This window comes from Gracilinanus agilis, chromosome 5 (assembly GCF_016433145.1).
Source record: "Gracilinanus agilis isolate LMUSP501 chromosome 5, AgileGrace, whole genome shotgun sequence".
In the NCBI taxonomy this organism is placed as follows: domain Eukaryota; kingdom Metazoa; phylum Chordata; class Mammalia; order Didelphimorphia; family Didelphidae; genus Gracilinanus; species Gracilinanus agilis.
In genome coordinates, this window is record NC_058134.1 from 36,358,872 (window position 1) to 36,372,092 (window position 13,221).

At 37.7% G+C, this 13,221-nt stretch overlaps 1 pseudogene; it reads right to left on the bottom strand.

Annotated features, from left to right (window-relative positions):
• Positions 1-2,579: 2,579 nt before the first annotated feature.
• On the bottom strand, positions 2,580-9,414 carry LOC123249766 (annotated as a pseudogene).
• Positions 9,415-13,221: the final 3,807 nt, after the last annotated feature.

Here is a 13,221-nt window from a genome sequence, read left to right on the forward strand (position 1 = left end):
CATTGGAAAAGGTGGTTTTTAAGGTCCTTTTCAGCTTTGACATTTTATGAACTGAAAAATTCCTCTTTGTTATAGGTCTACCTGAAAATATTAACATTCTAGCAGATTTCTGCCCAGAGAAGAAGATTGAATGAATGCTATATCAATTGCTAGATATAGGTTTTCATTAGAATAAGGACTGTCTTTTGAGTTTTTTTAATATTCTAAAGTCCTTGGCACAGTGCCTATCAGTTAGCAGGTGATTAATAAATGCTTTTGACTCATTGAAAAGTTAAGAGCCAATCTGTTCTAGGTGACCATGAAAAGACTTCACAGTAAATTAATATAAGAAGGTTACCTCTAATATATTTAGTCAGAAATCTGGGGCCTACAAAGATCTCTAAGCAGCTGAGCATTTAACTCTCTTTATAGCAAATTAGTCATCCCACAGACATATCTTTAAACATTTTAGTATGAAATTTGCTCTAGATCATTTAATTCCAGCATCAGCTGTTTGGGGATAGTTATTCGTTAATTGTGATTTAGGGAAGTGCCGTTGAGTCCATTTAGAGTGGACAAGTCTATTTATAGTGATACAGCCTAGAATTATTTCAAGATGCTAGGAAAATTATGTTTCTACTTATAGTGACTTTTTGATTCCTGTTAAATTCTGCTGGTGGATGGAAATGGGGGGAAATGACAATGAATTAACTTCAGTTTTCATCTTTGACTTATGTCTTCTGGGCTGGCCAGACAGCTGGATGACCCTCCACCACTGGGGGTGCTGTTCCCTCAACCTTTGCCTTCTCTCCTTCCTCTTCCCCTTCTCACCTTGGACCTCCTAAAATGCCATCTAGGACGCTTGATTGATTACATCTTTTGGAAGAAACATCACCCACAAAATCTATTGCTTTCAGTGAGGTGGTTGATCAGTAGGCCTTTCCCTCTGCCCTATTTACTGTATCACAAGGTTGTCTATGCCTTACCACCTCTTCTGTGTCTGTGCCATTCAGACACTTAGCTGCTCCCTTAGGGCATCTAAGTCTTCCTACCTGCCCTGCAAAAGAATTTTCTTTTATATATTTTCTCCCCTAATTTGAGGGTGAGCTCCCTAAGAATAGGCACATCTTGATTTTTTTATTTGTGTCCCCAATACTTAGCATAGTGTGGCACATAGAAAGAGTTTAACATTTTTTTTAAATTCATTCAGTGAATTTAGCTGAACCACATTTTCATTGTGAAAAGGTAGATCTGATAGCTACAACCAAACCATGGCATTGGTCTCTGAAGGACAGGGACAGTTTTATTTTTGATATTTCTTAGTACCCAACATATGCAAAGAAAGAGATAGACTGAGTGTCATTAGTTCTAGCTCTAGCCTCCAACTTGCTCTGTGACCCTGGGCAAGTCACTTAATTTTTTTCCCTCTTATATTAGTAAAATTAAGGAGATTGTATAAAATGTTCTCTAAAATTTATTTCAGATCTATCATTGCTTGGATCATTTGAAATCAAGGGCATCTGGTGGATATCTTCCTTTACAAAGTTCCTCTTCACCCTTAGCAAATTGCTTGATTTAATGGAGACCTCAAATTTATTTACCAAATGGTTATGCTGACACAATGAGAGCATCTTTATTTGGTAGGGGAAGCCCTTAAAAAATCCAAATCCATTTACTATATAAGCCCGATCTTCTTTGAATCCCTTACCTCCTGAATTCTCTCTTTCTCATCTAGGACTTGACACCTTCTACCCACATGCTGTCTCTTCTTCAGTTCCTTGACTGTCCTTCTCTATACTGATCTCATATTTGTCTCTTTCTCCAACCTCATAGGGTTGTTGTGAAGAAAACTTGAAGCTCAAAAAATGAGTTATTTTTCTTATTCTCCCCCTAATGCCTATAGCTTTTATAAGCATCCCACCTCCAGCTGTCACAAACTTCTTCTTAGTATTTTTTTCTGAGTCTTTTGCCATCTTCTTCCCTGTTCATCAAGATATTCCTGATATAATTATATATGGAAGATGATCTCTACTTCTCTTTCTCATAAGCTAAGAACCAGAATTTGATATTTGATAGATAGATTTGTAGATAGAAAGAATGATATAGTAGAAAGATTTCTGGGACTTGAGTAAGAGGACTTTGGTGTAAGAGCCAGTTATATCAGGCCTCGTTTGTAAAATTGGGAATTAAATGATCTAAATCAGCAATGGGCAAACTTTTTAAAGAGGGGGCCAAAGGAAAGGAAATGCTCATCTGTCCGTCTGTTTCTAAGGCAACTCTTTCGAAGTTTCATTGTATTCTATCCTACTCATTGTATTCGTCAGATTAGGAATAATGTTGCAACAGCCAGATAGAACATTTCAGGGGGCCACAGTTTGCCCATCACTGATCTAAATGATCTCTTAGGTTCCTTCTCACTCTACATCTATGATCCCATGAGTCCATTTTAGAGCATCCAAAAATCTATTGTCAGTAAGTGAAATACTTTCCCAAGGGCTAATTGGACTCCAGCACCAAACCCTGTTTTTTCTGCCTTATTATTTTATCGCTAATTCTTTTCTTCCCTCCCTATCCCTTTTACTCATTTTTCTCTAGAAGGCTCACCTAATCCTTATACTAGGGCTTTCCTCCCTCTCCCAGATGATACCAACTAACCCGAGAAAGAGTTGTGTGGTGTGTGTTCCATTCAGCCCTAAAGGAAAGCAGAAAGAAGAGCTCATAGGGCCAGGTAAGTTGGAGGTATGGTAGTGGGCAAGCATAAAGGAGAACTTGCTAGCCACTATCTCCTGCTGCTTCTTCTATACCTCCACCCTCAGCTGTGTCTCTGTTTTCCTGTAGACTATCCATTTAACCCATGGCCGTATTCTTCTTCAGGGAGAGGGAGGAGCAGCCACTGGTGATTTCCCCAGTGACAGCTCCCTATATGTTCACTATGAGGTTATGCTTTTGAATCGTTGCTCCTGTAGATAGCACCTCCACATGCTTACAGGTCAGTATCCCTTTTATCTGGAGGACAACAATGGCAGCACAAGGGAAGTCCAAGATATCCCCACATTGTTTGTTTTCCCAGGACCCAGTACAGGCTCTGTTCCATGGGGATGGTGCACTGACCTGTGTAATTCCCATATAGGCACAAACCTGCCTCCAAAAGCAAGCTGTGCCTGGCCACCAGCCCTGCCAGCTTGATCTCCCTGTTCTTTAGCAGAGCCTCTGCCAGGTGGTTGGCTCTCTGTTTCAGCACCAAGATCTCCACACCATCTCTCCCTTCTAGAATCACAGTCTGTCACAGGGCAGCCAGTACTCCAAATATCCATCATGGCACTGATCATGAAGGTCAGCTTCTGAAGCATCTGATACTCTAGCCTGCAGCACATGGGCCACTGAAGGACCTTACAGGACTATCAAGGCTTTAACAATCACTTCCAGTTCATATCACAGCCAACACTTCTCCGTTCTGATACTTTGTTCTGCATGAAGGTCATGTCCTTCTCTTGGCACCCAGCATTGGACATCATGTACAGATACTTTTCAGATATGTTTGTCACAATCAGGACATCTATGATATCATCTTCTTCAATGGTGGAAAGAGTCAGTGTCTTCTGGTTTCGCTTCAGTTCAGTAATATTATTGACCACCAAGATCTCCATTAACATAAATCCTGTCCAAATATCTTGGTTTGCAGCATGTGGGACCCATCAGATAGGGTATAATGTCTTCAAGTGTGCAGGTGGGACCCTAAGGGGTTGTCCTGGTATTGCATGGATAGGTTCCAACCAGCAAAGGACAACATCTTTCTATGTGGCTCTGGTGGAAATCAAACAGGAGTGTTTTCTTCAAAGGTTCCAGCCACTACACACACACACACACACACACACACACACACACACACACACACACACACACTCATTCCCCCCACTGCATTCAGCATAAAGGGTACCAGTGTAACAACTGAATTCCTAATGTTTTGCATCTTCAAGTTAAAAAGCTGTGCTCAGACCCCAAGCCTGGGGCCCTGCTTTCTCCAGAATGTTCTACTCTGATGCCTTATTGTGGTAGGGGAGTTGATCCTGGCTTCTCAAAGGTTATGTCAGTGGAATGTAGACCCTGGAAGCTTCTACCATGCTTTAAAAATCTCCATGTAAGGTCCTGGCAAAAGAATGTGTCTTCTTTCTAAGACCCAGTCTATTTTAGTATTTGAAAATCCATCACCAGTAGGCTAATCACTTAATGATGAACTCTTGGACCAGAGTAATCCATAAAGCAAAGACAAATAAAAAATGAACCTTGGTCCTGTGTAGCCCAGTATAACCTTGGCATAGTGGTGGTAAAGGGAGCAGAAGAATGAAGAAGCAAACACTCTTTTAGATCTTCTATAAACAAATTAGTTATTGCTATTATAGGTATCATACCCTGGTCCAATGACCAATGAGTAAATATTCTACAGGAGGAATTTAATCTTGTCAATTTTTACATTCTTACTATAAATAAATGTAAGACAGAAGGAAGTCACTACTAAATTGAAGGATGACTCAGATTCTCCTTAGAAGAGTTAAAAAAAAAAGAATGAGTTGACAGGAATATTTTTCATAATGAGTTTAAAGGCAAGAAGATATATAATGCCATGGGGCACTTGGTCATCTTGTACTATAATAATATTCATGATAGATATTTGCAAAATGTAATTATATGTCCATTTTTGTTGTAGGGAATATGTAGGTTGAGAAATTTTATGAAGAATTGAGCCATCAATTAATCAACAATCATTTGTTAAATATTCATTATATACTAAACACTGGAGATACAAAAAAAAAAAATAAAATAGTCTCTGCCCTTAAGGAGCTTACATTTTATTTGTAGACAATAGATATGTATTGTATGTATATGCACATATATAATATTTGTGTTTATATATATTTGTATATTTACTGATATACATGTATATGTGTATATATACACACATATAAGTAATATATATGTGATATATACAAAGAAAATAAAAGGTAATTTGTGGGCAAAGCATTTTCAGCTGGGGATTGTGAAAAGCCCACTTGAGGTGGACTCTTGAAAAAAATAGGGATTCCTATAGACAGAAATGAGGAGGGAACAAACTCAATAAGGACCTTCCAAATGAAATCGACATATATTTTGTAACCAGGTTACAGATTCAAGAGAAATGGTAAAAATATATTTTGAAAAAGATGGCTTAGAAGCAAAGAATGAGAAAAAGACTTCTACACTGTAAAAATACTTGAATATTTCAAGGAAACAAATTGAAGGCAAAGGATATGGCAAGCATGGAATCATACATAGAGATGAAATTGATTATCTTCTAATGGACAGGAAATGAGACATTCCTGATGTAGGAGTCATTCTTGAATCAGCTTTCTCAATATAGTCAGAATATCAGCTTATTGGAACAAAGGTCAAAATTACTCCAAACCTAGAAGAAAGAATAAATAAGGAAAAAAGATATAGCATTTAATTAAAACCACTCCAACCGTACCTATTTAAGACAACCATTGATTTGAAAAAATATGAAATGAATAGAGGATTGATACCAATCATAGCAATTTGATGCAAAGTTTAACAAGTCAAAAATATTTGTCAAGAGGGAAAAAGACACACACAAAAAATGCCTGTCTTAGTCCACAAATACTTGATACTCTTGCCAGGCTCAGAAATATGCCATCCAAGAACACTAATTTAGAATGTAAACTAACTTGTAACTTAGAGAGATGGATGGGTAGATTTTATGCAATATCACATCATAAAAGTGAGAAGCACCTAAAAGAATTCTTGGTAAGGTCTAAGCAAGGTTCTCCAAAAGTTACTTGTGGATTCAATAGAAAAAAGGACAATAAATAGATAAAAGCTTGGAATTTTTTTTTATAACAAACTCTTTTCACCCTCAAGGACTTTGGAACTCTTTTGTCAGGGACAAAATAGTCAGAGTAAAGAGCCAACTACATAGATAACTGGTAAGGTGAATGTAACAGAGGGAAAGAAGTAAAATATATAGAAGATTTAGAATTGACCAATTAAAGTTTAGAGTCTTGGTGAAAGACATTGTGGTGCCATTGGCAGACATAGGGAAGATGGAGATTAAGGAGAGGGAATAGAGACATCTCATTGGGTAGTGGAACAGAGAAATAATAGGTTCAGCTTTTGACATAGTGGATTTGAAATGTTATCAATGATGACTTTCATGGAACAAGTGGCATAAAACACATTCTCAAGGATAAGGATATGTATAGCCAGAAAAGGAAATGGGTGCCATTTATGTGCTGAAACGAAACAATGGTTTGGCAATCTCACTTGTATGTTGGATAGATCTCCCTTGATTAGGGGAGGAGAAAATGGGAGGAAATATCATATTTCTAAAATCAACAATTATTCCAAGGATCAAAGGAAACAAAAAAATACAATTTAAGTAAAGTATAAAATTTTTTAATATATTTTCAAATTTTCAAAGACCCGTCTCAATATCTAATTCAAAAAGGCACAACCAAAGCCAATGAAAATACTTCAACACCAAAAATTACTATGAAAATTTGAAATATTTTCACATTGCTGAGAGTTTGCCTAGTCAAAGCACATATATATAAGAAATCTTACATCTTTGAAAACTTGTTACATTCAAAGTCAAATGGCAAGCAACCCAACAGTTTCTAGAAAGCCAGAAGCATCCAAACAATGTGTTGAAAGAATATGAAACAACGAATTCATAAATATCTCACTAATAACCCAAGTCCTCTGTGTTTGGCCATGCAAAATGAATGATATGACCACATATATTAACCAGAGTAACCATAAACTATATTATCAGAGGAGTATCATTCTATATTAAATATCTATGTTTCTCACCCCCCAAAAAAAACCTGTATAAAATAAACGTGACAAAATATTCCTGTAAAAGGTTAACATATCTGATCAAAATATAAACTTTTAAAAACTTCCTGTTCTCTTAGAATACTCCGACTATAGTATTTCCTGTTCTTCAGACTATGAAATAAATCTTTTCTAAGACTCCATTAGAATGAATCTGGTTTAAACTGGTTTACACTAATTAGATTTGCCCTCAAGAACCCAACTCAGTTATATTCTTCCTTTCCCCATTCAGAGAGCTAAAAAAAAAAAATTCTTCCTTTTCTTCTTTGCCTCAGGCATTCCTGGTTAGAGAAGAGATCCAAAGTTCCTCTCTGCAGTAGAAATCACAAGGACCAAAAAGAAAAGATAAGAAAGGTGGAAATGAAGGAAGCAGGAAGTAGGATGAGTTCTAGACAGTCATAAAGGTCAAAATGTTTGCCCTCAGAATGGCATACTCTGGAAGAGTATTTTCAAGGGATATATATATATATATATATATATATATATATATATGTATATTCTGTTCATATTTATATAAACATAGGCTGTTTCCCCTGATAGGACATAAACTCTTAGTGACCCATTTTGGAGTTTTCTTGGCAGAGATACTGGAGTGGTTTGCCATTTCAGTTCATTTTTCAGATGAGGAAACTGAGGCAGAGTTAATTGACTTGCCCAGGTTCACACAGCTAGTAAGTATCAGAGGCCAGATTTGAACTAGAGAAGATGAATGTACCTGACTCCAGGCCTGGCATTCTATCCATTGCGCTACCTAGATGCCCTGCTTGGCACATAGTAGGTGCTTAAATGGTTTGTGAGAGATTGAAGAAAGGGAAACTATAAAGGGATTCTGAAGAACAAAGAAAAGTCTGCCAGGCAGAGTGAATCCTGGAAAGTAGAAGTCAGATGCCCCTGAAAGAACATTCTCTTTGTGGAATTAAATATTCACCAACAATTCATTTAGCATGAAGAGAGATGCTGGACTAGGAGAGTACAAAGTTTCATTATGGGTCCAGATTAAATAATGGTCCTCTGTCTTTGGGGAGATTACCTTATTTATAGTAAGGTGTTTTTACAGTGTGAAAATATCTATAATAATCTCTGAACTAAACAGGAAGAGACGCAGGACTCTAAGGGGTCTAAGAGACCCCCAGGGATTCTATTTTGTATTATGTTTACACCGAAATATTACATATATAAAATATAAATATATAAATCAAATATATATGTATATATATATTGCTTTGTCGCATGGTAAACAATAAATGCTTCATTGATTCATATTGCAGAGTCTGGTATATAACACAGTGTTTGATCAAGTTGCATAATGCATACAAACATCAGTTTAGAGTTGAAAGGGACAGCAGAAGCCAACAAATTCAACCCCTTCATTTTCTAAATGAGAAAGCTGAGGCAGACAGAGGTTAAGTGACTTGCCAAGGATTATATGGCTAGTAAGTGACTGAAAGAGGAATTGTACTTGGGACTTCCTGACTCTAAGCCTAGTGCTCTATCTACTGTATGGAATTTTGTCTTTTAGTCAATTTGTTTCTACGAGGATTTTTTGTTTTTTTGAAATGTAAATGGTATAGCTGGAAAAGATCAAACTTCAGATGTAGAAGACCTAGATCTGAATCCAGGATATGGCTCTAGCTGCATGGCTTCAGGTCAGTATCTTAAGCTCTTTTAACCTCAGTTTCCTCATCTGTAAAATGGTTGTGACACTCACTACATGTCTCCCAGGGATTTGGGGGATGGTGTTTCTTTGTCTTTCAAGAATTAGGTCTGGAAATCAAAGAAGAAGAATCTCTCTCTACCAATGGAGGGTGGTTCTTTCCCTGCAACTTCTTAATCTGGATGAGTTGATTGGACCAGGATCAAAGGTGAGATTTGAACCTACGTCTTCCTGATCTCAAAGCCTTCTCTCCATCCACTATGCCTTATTGTCTCGTCAAGGTAAAGTACACATGATATCATCCTAGTTATGGACCCGTCAATTCCGGGACACTGACTCCCTCCTCCTTGTCTAAATGGGGCACCATCTTTTACTATCACAGAATAAAAAGCCATCTAGAACACATAAGCCTTTGCTTTTCTTCTTCCCTCCCCCATATTAGTAGGAGACAGCATTAAGCATTACACATCTAATAATCTTTCCACTGAAAATCAGCCAAGAAGCTTTGGTACCTTGCTCTACGTAGCTTTCCCGAGCTCCTAGAAAACACACACATAGACATCTAGTTTTCCTTTAGCATATTATGAGGCCCCTCCATTTAAAATGCAGATGTTCTTGGTAACAGTTGCTATGTGAAATGTTATGAGATAGAAATTACTGTCATAATTAATAATAGGTAAAGGTTTTACCTTTGATGGGCTGCATTCTGTGTTTGATTGAGGGGTTTTTGATAGTATTTCTTGGGAGGCTCTGCCATCGGCCACGCCAGCTTTCTTAATGTTCATGAGCTCGGGATGTTGTCGGCTTCCATTTGGTTCAGGCTGGGAATACTTCATCTCGGTGTCATGGAATATAGACAGCCAGGCATCTTCCAAGTAAAGGAGAATTTCCATGACTGTATTTTTAGATATAAAATAGATTTACTTCTGTCGTCTTTTTTTGTTTTACCTAAACAGTCCTTTGATTTACTGAGAAAATGAACAATCTATGCTAAAAAATGGGGCTGGGACTTAGGAAAACTTATCAAAGAACAGGAAGTTTATTTGTCTTTAAGGAACAGAATCAAAGAATCAAAGACTTGGGAGATTCCATCTAGCCCAATCTGTACATCAATAGTGATCTTCTCTATGTCATAGCTGAAAAGGGCATCTGTTTTCTGATTGACTAGTGAGAGGAAACTCATCATCTCACCAACCTGACAATGCTAACTTCTGGGCACAATTTTTTAGTATAGTGGACAGACTGATGGCACAGTGACCAGGCCTGGAGTCAGGAAAACTCATGTTGATAGTTCAAATCCTGCCTCAGACACTTACTAGCTAGGCGACTCTGAGAAAGTCAAATAAACCCTACTTGCCTCATTTTCTTCATCTCTAAAATGAGTTGGAGAAAGAAATGGAGAAGTAAATTCTGAGTTTGTGTCTGAGTTTCTTCTCTCCCCTAAGAAATACCTTCTCAAAGATTTGGCTGAAATGTGTTCACCATTTAATTTGCCAAGAGAACCCCAAATAGGGGTACAAAGAGTGGAACACAACTGAAAAAGAACTGAACTGGAATTTTTTTTAACTGTTTATTGATTAATTAAGAAACATTTTCCGTGGTTACATGAATCATGTTCTTTCCCTTCCCTCCTCCCTATAGCCTATGCGTAATTCCACTGGGTTTTACATGTGTCATTGATCAAGATCTATTTCCATTTTATTGATATTTGCACTAGGGTGATCATTTAGAGTCTACATCCCTGATCATATCCCCATCGGCCCATGTTGTCAAGCATCTGTTTTTCCTCTGTTTCTGCTCCCACAGATCTTTCTCTGGATGTGGATAGTGTTCTTTCTCATAAGTCCCTCAGAACTGTACTGGATCCTTGCATTGCTGCTAGTAGAGAAGATCATTACATTTGATTGTGCCACAGTGTATCAGTCTCTGTGTACAATGTTCTCCTGGTTCTGCTCCTTTCACTCTGCATCAATTCCTGGAGGTCTTTCCAGTTCACATGGAATTCCTCCATGAACTGACATTATTAAGAAGTTTAATTGTGTTTGCCTCCATCTGTCCCAATTCTGATCCTCTTTCCCAAGGCTCCTATTTCTTTCTTTGCCCCTTCAAGTAATCAGGATCTCAAGCTCGCTCTTCTTCTTTCTTAAAATCTGTTTTCAAGAAAGCAAATGGTACCAATTACACCTTAGCATCAATAGATTTTAGTCAATTGTATTATCTGCCCCAAGGATAGTTGCATTCTAATATCCTAACTATAGAACTAAAAGCTTTGACTTCCATTAAAGACATTCAAGGTTTTGAAGAAGTAGGGGAGAATTTTGTATGTTTTAAAATTTCTTTTATTTATTTATATACCTGTTCTTGTCCATATATGCCAAGAATGTTGTATTTTCATGTCCCACGGAGCACAGGCTTATCCTTCCCAACTGAATCATAGTAGCAGTCTGGGGCCAAAAAGCTTGCCTGACTTCCTTTCCTTTCATGGTTTTAGGTTAGCTGTAGAATTTAGGGGTCATATTCCTTGTGTAATAGCTCACAAAACCCCACTGATGAGTTTTCCCCCATGATTATAATTGATCTCAAATAGGCAATGAGATTTAATCTGCATTTTATGAAAGGGCATTTATTTACTAAGGTGATATAGTAAGACCAGTTAGTACAAAAGATCTCCCAAGAAGTCTGTGACATACTTACTCACCAGTACACCTCTACTGCTTGTGAGAAGTCCTAAGGCAGCAAGACCTGACTTCAAATTTGGCTCCCAACACTTAACAAGTCAACTCAATCTGTTTTCCTCAGTTTCCTCAACTGTAAAATGGGGACAATAGTGCACCTACCACTCGAGGTTGTTGTAAAGACCAAATGAGATAGTATTTATGAAACCCTTAGCATGGTATCTGATGAAATGGTTCAGTAGATTGAGTGTAGGACCTGGAGTTAGGAAGACGTGAATTCAAATTCAGCCTTAGACACTTACTAGGTATGTGATCCCAGGCAAGTCAGTTAACCCTTATTTTCCTTAATCCACTGGAGAAAGAAATGGCAAACCACTCCACTCCCTTTGCCAAGTGAACTCCATACATACAAGTCACAGAAAATTGGACACAATCAAATAACAATAATAAACGCTTCTTCCTTTCTTCCCTCTCATGAGGCACTCATGAAATTCCCTTGAGAATAATGTTCTGGGCTCTTTGTAGAGTCTCGAATCTGTCTTTTCTCAGGAATTCTGTCTGTTCTTGGCTCCCACTGCAGGCACTGCTGTCAAATGTTCCAGTGACTTTGATGGGGAGGTTTTACAAGGTCTTCCTCTGGCAAAAAGCAGAGAATAAAGTGAAAGGGAAAGAGTAAAGCTGAGTTTGTGTCTGAGTTTCTTCTCTCCCCTAAGACATACTTTCTCACAGATTTGACTGAAATGTGTCCACCATTTAAGCCAACAGATACTGGAATTCCTGAATTCCAAACTGATCTGCTATTTTATAACTGACTCTCAGAGAATAACCAAATTTCCTCAGCCAATCCAAATACCTAAGCACTTAATGATCAAGGCCATTTAAGTTCATCCAATGGCTTTTAAGAGTACCTACTCTGATTTCCTCTTAGTCGAAAACAGATTGATTTAATAAAGGAATATAGGGCCTTGTTCACATCTCTGGTTGATTTTCAACTGACAAAGTGTCAAGGCATAGCATCTTATCACTTGTTTGAAATTGGATAATTGATTGACTCAATTTACTAGGAAAATATTTATATACCATTGGATCTATGTATTCTTCCAATGGAGTTATTGAGAATAAAAATCAGACCTATCTAAGGGAATGATGGTAAATGTTTAACAAGCAGCTTTTGGGGGAGGTGAATAAAACTATTCATGATACACTTTTAAATTTAATTAGCACAGGGGGCAGCTGGGTAGCTCAGTGGATTGAGAGCTAGGCTTCGAGATGGGAAGTCCTAGGTTCAAATCTGACCTCAGACACTTCCCAGTTGTACTCTAACAACTTCCACATATCCAGATCAGACCAGGTCCAGAAGGGGAAGGTTATGCCCATGACCTGCCATATGGAATATTATGAGACATATGAGATGGTTACAAGAAGTAAAGATTTAGTTTTCAAAATGATGCATTCTACATCTGACCTTCTTTAATCCTGTATCCATTGCCTTGATCATCTTATAGGCCTCCCTGCTATTTCTGTGTTTAGTGAGATATCTATTTCCAGTTAGTCAAGGCAATAATTACCAGTCCCCAGGAGCTCTGCCTGGTGACCTGGTATCAGGAAAATTCGTCTGGCTTACTCAGTGGTGTTTGTCCAACCCTGTCTGTCTTTGCCCATCAACATTAATACTCTATGCTTGGAACAAACCGTATATATTGTTTATATTCAGCCACATGTTCGAAATATTCTTAGCATTCACGCTACATCTATCATTGGGGCTTTGTTTACATTATTTCCTCACCCCTAGAGAAGAAAGCCAAAGAAAGATCAATTCATAAAAAATGAATGGTTGTTGAAGCTCTTCAAAGCCTTGATTTACTGCATAATTAGGAGACAACACTAGAAAACAGAACATCTCTCTGCCTGTGAATTAAGTCAATGGATTAATTCATTAATTACATATGATAACGCTATAGATAGGATATCCATAATTGTACAATGGGTTAAGAAAATATAGGGGAGGGGGTGGAAATTAAGCAT